The sequence below is a fragment of the Callorhinus ursinus genome, unplaced genomic scaffold (genome assembly GCF_003265705.2).
Source record: "Callorhinus ursinus isolate GAN/ISIS: 27379988/994484 unplaced genomic scaffold, GSC_fseal_2.0 scaffold8, whole genome shotgun sequence".
In the NCBI taxonomy this organism is placed as follows: domain Eukaryota; kingdom Metazoa; phylum Chordata; class Mammalia; order Carnivora; family Otariidae; genus Callorhinus; species Callorhinus ursinus.
In genome coordinates this window covers 37,014,812-37,022,419 of record NW_027397070.1, presented here as the reverse complement: position 1 = coordinate 37,022,419, position 7,608 = coordinate 37,014,812, and the positions used below count along the sequence as shown (strand labels likewise).

The 7,608-nt window shown below is 38.9% G+C and overlaps 1 pseudogene; it reads right to left on the bottom strand.

Moving 5' to 3' along the window:
• Positions 1 to 639: 639 nt before the first annotated feature.
• Positions 640 to 2,129, bottom strand: LOC112822318 (cell division control protein 42 homolog pseudogene; annotated as a pseudogene).
• Positions 2,130 to 7,608: the final 5,479 nt, after the last annotated feature.

The following is a 7,608-nucleotide window of genomic DNA, read 5'->3' as shown; positions in this document are numbered from 1 at the left end:
TGGGACAGGAAGTGGATCATGCAAAGAAAACTCAGATAAAGGCTATGCATAGAAGAAAAAGTATCATCTCGGAATGATTCATTAGCATGTAAAATTAAGAATTAACTACATAGGGCGCCTGGGTGGCTCAGTTGGTTAAGCCACTGCCTTCGGCTCAGGTCATGATCCTGGAGTCCCGGGATCGAGTCCCGCATTGGGCTCCCTGCTCAGCGGGGAGTCAGCTTCTCCCTCTGACCCTCTTCCCTCTCGTGCTATCTCTCATTCTCTCTCTCAAATAAATAAAATCTTAAAAAAAAAAAAAAGAATTAACTACATAGCCTCAGAAGGTTATATTTCAAGTATGACGCACTTGCATATTAATATGGTAAGACATAAGCTAGAGGTTTTCATGTTTCTCCATAAGAGATTAAATTACTTCACTGTATCTGTGTACTGTATAAGCTCTATAGCTTGAGGTTTTTGTGAGATATGCCTACCTTATCTCTCTTATCTTTCTTCCTTTTTGTTTTCTCTCTCTCTTTCTTTCCTTCCTTCCTTCTTTTCATCCATCCAGCCACCCATCCATCCTTTAGTTCTTCCTTTTTTTATTGCAAAAATGAATTTTAATCTTTAGTTTGATTTAACATCGCTTTTTTTTTTTTTTAAAAGATTTTATTTATTTATTCATGAGAGACAGAGAGAGAGGCAGAGGGAGAAGCAGGCTCCCAAGGAGCAGGGAGCCCGATGCGGGACTCGATCCCAGGACCCTGGGATCATGACCTGAGCCGAAGGCAGATGCTTAACCACCTGAGCCACCCAGGCGCCCTAACATCGCTTTTAGTACGATGCTGACACCAGCTGTGCGGCAAGGGCTCTGGAGAGATGTTCATAGCAGCATACACCTGCAGCTCTTCTTCGGTTCGGGAGGCTCCAGGGCAGCCAGTATTGCTTCGTCAAATACATTCTTTAGGCCTTTCTGTGTGAGTGCAGAACGCTCCACATACTTGACTGCCTTCAGGTCACGGGCCAGCTTTTCAGCAGTCTCTGGAGTGATAGGCTTCTGTTTGTTTTTGGCAAGTTTCTCAATCGTAGAGGGGTCATCTTGGAGATCAGTTTGGGTCCCAACAAGCAAGAAAGGAGTCTTTGGACAATGGTGAGTTATTTCAGGCACCCACTTTTCCTTCACATTTTCAAATGAGGATGGAGAGACCACTGAAAAACAGACTAGAAATACATCTGTTTGTGGATAACTCCGCAGTCGTAATCTGTCATAATCCTCTTGCCCTGCAGTATCAAAAAGTCCAAGAGTATATGGCTCTCCACCAATCATAACTGTGACTGCATAGTTGTCAAAAATAGTCGGTACATACTCAGATGGAAATTTGTTTGTTGTGTAGGATATCAGAAGACATGTTTTACCAACGGCACCATCACCCACAACAACACACTTAATTGTCTGCATTGCTGAAACAGTTTTGTATCCACTTTAAATATTTAAAATTTGATGATGACCTCAGCTTCTCCACTGGGGTGTTGGCAGCACTGTGCGGGCTAGTTCTCTTTCTTAAAGAACTATATTGCATTTGAACAGTGTATCAGGTGGACAACCACTGTGATTGTTACCATCTCTAGTCTTTTTTTTTTTTTTTAAGATTTTATTTATTTGCCAGAGAGAGAAAGAGAGCGAGCAAGCACAAACAGGGGAAGCGGCAGGCAGAGGGAGAAGCAGACTCCCCGCTGAGCAAGGAGCCCAATGTGGGACTCGATCCCGGGGTCCTGGGATCATGACCTGAGTTGAAGGCAGATGCTTAGCTGACTGAGCCACCCAGGCGCCCCCATCTCTACAGTCTTGAAGTGTTAAGTTTGCTGTAGCATTCAGTCTGGGGCCCACCTTACCTGACCCATCAACCCCTGGAATCCTTTGAATTAAAGCCATTCAGGATACTGTTCCAATGTGAAACAGACTTTCCAGGCAATGTAGTGGAGGGAAGGAGTGCGGTAGTACTATCCTGCTAGAGTGCATGGTCATAGTCCTATAAATTACTATTAGCTTAAAAGCCACGTTAAACTTGATTGTTAAATTCTCATCAACCTGATCTTTCATAGGCAAAAATCAAAATGAAGCAGTAGGAAAAATTTATTTTATAACCTCATATTAACTCTGAATATTTCAAGAATGGACAGTTGTTTTTACCTGGAATTTTAAAAGGGTTTCTTCCTTGGAGTGTATAGGAAGTACACTCTTTTTTTTTTTTTAAGATTTTATTTTATTTGACAGAGAGACACAGCGAGAGAGGGAACACAAGCAGGGGGAGTGGGAGAAGGGGAAGCAGGTTTCCCGCTGAGCAGGGAGCCTGATGCGGGGCTCAATCCCAGGACCCTGGGACCATGACCTGAGCTGAAGGCAGACACTTAATGACTGAGCCACCCAGGCGCCCCAGGACATACACTCTTAAGTAAATACACACTTTAGAAATAATTTGAATAGCTTGTGGTAAAAAATTATGTTAAGTAATATTTTTCTTTACGATGTAAATCTTTCTCTGTAGTTCCTTTTTGAGCCTTAATTAAAGTACTGTTAAAGAATGCCATTATTGGGTGCCTGGGTGGCTCAGTTGGTTAAGCGACTGCCTTCGGCTCAGGTCATGATCCCGGAGTCCGGGGATCGAGTCCCACATCGGGCTCCCTGCTGAGTGGGGAGTCTGCTTCTCCCTCTGACCCTACAACCTCTTGGGCTCTCTCTCTCTCTCTCTCTCTCTCAAATAAATAAATAAAATCTTAAAAAAAAAAGAATGCCATTATTTTACTAATTTCCATGAGCAGAGCTCCCCCTGCAAACACATAACACATGCAATATCCTTTTAGGTTTATTCTGTTTCTCCTAGAACTCTTCAGCTCTTAGTGCAAGAAAATTGAATCAATTATTCATTCATTTATTCAACAACTATTTACTGATAATAGATAAGCAAGAAAGAATAAGTTCAACAGTAAAATAGGGTTTTTCAAAAATATTGAGTGAAAAGAGCAAATGCAAAGAAGATACATACAAATATAATGCCATTTCATAAATTCATAGGAGTTGTGTCTGTAATGTTTCTTTAAATAAAAAACAAAGAAGTATGGTAAAATGTTAACATCTGTTAGGTCTGAGTATCTAAGTGTCTATATTTGGGTTCTGTTATACTTTTTTCTAAACATTGTATATTTGAAATATTTTATACTTAGGCATTTTTAATTTTTAAATTAATAAAACAAGCAATATGATAGGAAGTGATAGGGACTATTTTAGATTGGTCGATTAGGGAGGATCTTTCTAGGGAGGTGACACTGAGGTCTGAATAACGGTACCTAGATCCAAACCCACCCCCTCCCCCAAGGTGGTGTTAGTGGTATTGGTAGTGGTAATACTGATAATTTTTTTAAAGATTTTATTTATTTATTCATGAGAGACAGAGAGAGAGAAGCAGACTCCCAAGGAGCAGGGAGCCCGATGTGGGACTCGATCCCAGGACCCTGGGATCATGACCTGACCTGAAGGCAGACGCTTAGCCATCTGAGCCACCCAGGCGCCCCTAATAATTTTTATATAACATCTGTTGAATATGTATTTTATTTGCCAGGCATTGTGCTGAACACATTATTTCAGTTGATCCTTCTAACAACTCTTGAGTTGATACTCATTTTTTCTTTTAAAAATGGAAAGACAGATGCTTAAAAAGCTATCATTAAAGCAACAACAACAAAAAAGCATTTCACCCTAACAATGAAAATGTGACTTTCTGAGGTAGGCTAGAATATTCATTGGTAAAAGCAATTTTTACTCACAGAAAAAAATGAAGAGAAAGTATTCCAGGGAGGGAAACAGCTATTGCTATAGACCTGAGGTAGACGCAAGCATAACATGTTCAAGGAAAGAAGGACAGCTTAGCCTATGCTGTTGTTACCACAGCATAACTGGTAAATGGTCATTTACTCCCTGAATACTTATGTTGAAGGAAGCTCACCACTTTCAGACTTACCTTATTCTTACACAGAGTTTTTTTTTTCCCATGTAGGACTTACAGACTGATGGGGTCATATTAAAGGGCACAGAAGCTGGCTTAAGGGTTTCTCAGTGGCCAAGTTGGGGACAGTGTGAGCACCAGTAAGAACCATGAAGTGATGGATTATAATATATGTCTTTAAAAATCATAATTTCTTAGTGAAACTCAGAGAGAAAGAAGCTTCTCTTTATAGAAGAATGCCAGATGAGGTAGGAAGAATGGTAGAATTAGAAAATGTCTGGCAAATCCCAATGTAATTTTGATTCAGGCAAGAGATACTCCATGGATGCTAAAATTTTGGGATGAAAGGCTGTTAGAGGATAAGATATTCATACAGTTTCAGTGTATCACTCCATGATTACTTACTATAAAGGAAGGAATGTACCTTTAAAATGGAGAGATCTGTCAGTTACTGCCTTAACCCGGTGATCAGACTTGGTATTATGTGTTTTCTTGTGTGATGCAGTAAGTACCCAGCATCACCTACACAGTATCCCTGCCAGAAATGTTAAACTGGAACCTAATCATGAGGAAACATTAGAAAAATCCAGAATGTGGGGCAATTTATGAGACAACTAGATTGGATTTGTCAAAAATTCAGTGTCATGAAAACAAGATTGTGAGGTGCTCTATGCCAAAGTATTTAGGAATGAAGTGATATTTTTTCTGCAGTTAACTTTCAAATAGTTCATCAAAAAATAATGTGTGTATATGTATGTTTAGAGAGATAGGGAGAAAGCAAATAATAGTTGGTGAACCTAGGAAGTGAAAAGTTGAGTGTATGTGTGTTCATTGTACTATTCTGAAAAATTTACAGATTTTTAAATATTCAGAATTATAAACTGAAGAGGATACTTAACTGTTTTGAACTCAAATCCAACTTTTTAATATTTTTGCCCATTGATTTAATTGCGCTATTTGAAGCCACTTTAATAGATCCAAATCCCCCCCGCCCCCAATTTGGTGTTAGTGGTATTGGCAGTGGTAATACTGATAATTTTTACATTACATCTGTTGAATATTGCATTTTATATGCCAGGCCTTGTGCTGAACACGTTATCTCAGTTGATTCTTCTAACGGCTCTTGAATTGGTACTCATTTCTTCTTTTTAAAGATGAAAAGACAGATGCTTAAAAAGCTATCATTAAAGAAACAACAAAAAAAGCATTTCATCCTAAGAATGAAAATGTGAATTTGTGACGTAGGCTAGACTATTCATTGGTAAAAGCGAGTTAGAAAAATTTGTGATAAAGTCACTAGGCGTGCATATTTTTCTGGCCTTGAACTTGTTCTACATACAACCTGCCGTTAAGAAGCAATCTTCGAAGTCTGAGCCCCACATGGGGTGTAGAGATTACTCAAAAATAAAATAAATATTTTTTAAGTTTTTATTTATTTATTTGACACAGAGAAAGCACAAGCAGGGGGAGCGGCAGGCAGAAGGAGAGGGAGAAGCAGGCTCCCTGCAGAGCAGAGAGCTGGATGTGGGATCATGACCTGAGCTGAAGACAGATGCTTAACCAACTGAGCCACCCAGGTGCCCCCAAAATAAAATATTAAAAAAAAAAAAAAAAGGCAATCTAGCGTGGTAGTAAAGAGCACACAGTCCTTGAAGCTAGAATGCCTAGGGTCACATTCCAGCTCCGCATTTACAAGTTATTGCTGCCTGAGAAGCACTTCTCCAGAATTTCATATTGGGAACCCCTATGTATTGGTTTTCTATTGTTGCTGTAACAGATTACTACAAACTTGGTGGCTTGAAACAACACAAATTTATTATAATTTTGAGGGGTCAGAAGTCCAAAATAGGTCTTGGTGAAAATCAAAGTATTAGCAGGACTGGCATTTTCATCTGGAGGCTCTAAATGAGAATGATTCTTTGCCTTTTCCAGTTCCTACAGGCCTCCCACTTATTGACCTTCTTCCCGCAAACCAACAATATATTTTTCTGTGCCTTTCTTCCATAGTAACATCTCTCTCTGACTCTTATCATGTTCTGCCTCCTCCTTCTACTTTTAAGAACAATGGTGATTACATTGGACCCACCCAGATAATCCAGAATAATCTCCCTATTTTAAGATCACCTGATAAGCACAACTCAACACAAACCCCAAATAATACAATTAAAATGGGCAGAGGACCTGAATAGGCAGTTTTGCAAAGACATATAGATGGCAAACAGATAAGAGGAAAAGGTGCTCAACATCACTCATCATCAGGGAAGTACAAATCAAAACCACAATGAGATATTACCTTACATCTGTCAGAATGGCTAGAGTCAAAAAGACAAGAAATAACAAGTGTTGGTGAGGCTATGGAGGAAAAGGAACCCTCATGCACTGTTGGTGAGAATGTAAATGGGTACAGCCATTGTAGAAAATAGTATGGAGGTTCCTTTAAAAATAGAAATACCATATGATCCAATAATTCTATTACTGGGTATTTACCCAAAGAAAATGAAAACACTTCATTCAAAAAGATATATGCACCCCTATATTTGTTACAACATTATTTACAATAGCCAAGATATAGAAGCAAGTGTCCACTGGTAAATAAATGGATAACGAAGTCACACACACACACACACACACACACACAGGAATATTCCTCAGCCACAAAAAAAAGAATGAGATCTTGCCATTCATGACAACATGGATGGACCTAGAAGGTATTGTGCTAAGTGAAATAGGTCAGACAGAGAAAGACAAATACCATTTGATTTACCTTATATGTGGCATTTAAAAAACAAAAAGCAGAGACAGACATAAATACACAGAACAAACTGATGGCTGCGGGAGGGGAGGGATCTGGGAGATGGGCAAAATGATGGAGGGGAGTGGGAAATACAGGCTTCCAGTTATGGAATGAATAAATGATGGAGGTAAAAAGTCCAGCATAGGGAATATAGTCAGTGGTATTGAAATAGCATTGTATGGTGACAGATGGTAGCTACACTTGTGGTGAGCATAATATAACATAGACTTGTGGAATCACTGTTGTACACCTGAAATTAATGTAACATTGTGTGTCAACTATACTTCATTAATAAAAAAATTTTTTTTAAAGATCAACTAGTAAGCTACCTCAATTCTTCTTTGCATGTAACCTAACATTCACAGGTTCCAAGGATTAAGGCATAGACATCTTTGGGGGATGATTTTTCTGCATTCACATCCACGTTTTAAATTCTAAAAGTTGCATCAGGCAGCTGGGGCCGGGAGAAGATGATTCCGAAGTAGAGATACTGGCTAATGCTGAGAATTATGAGTAGGACCAATAATTGGGTGTAAGCTAAAAGGAACTACTGAGCAGTATATGTACATGTTTTAAAATTCTCTTACTGGCATAAGGTATATACGGTAGATTCAGTATTCAAGAGTGATTGAATTAGAAGGAAGCAACTAAGTTTTAGTTATATGGCAGGGAAAGATTAAAATATTAGAATAGATTTTATTTCTATTGTTTTGTGCCAGTCCTCAGGAAAATGATCTTGATTCAGTTACAACTTTGGAGAAGCTTTGCGTTTAATTTTAATTTTTGTATTTTTATTACAGATTTTTATGACGCTTGGATGCTACTCCTGAC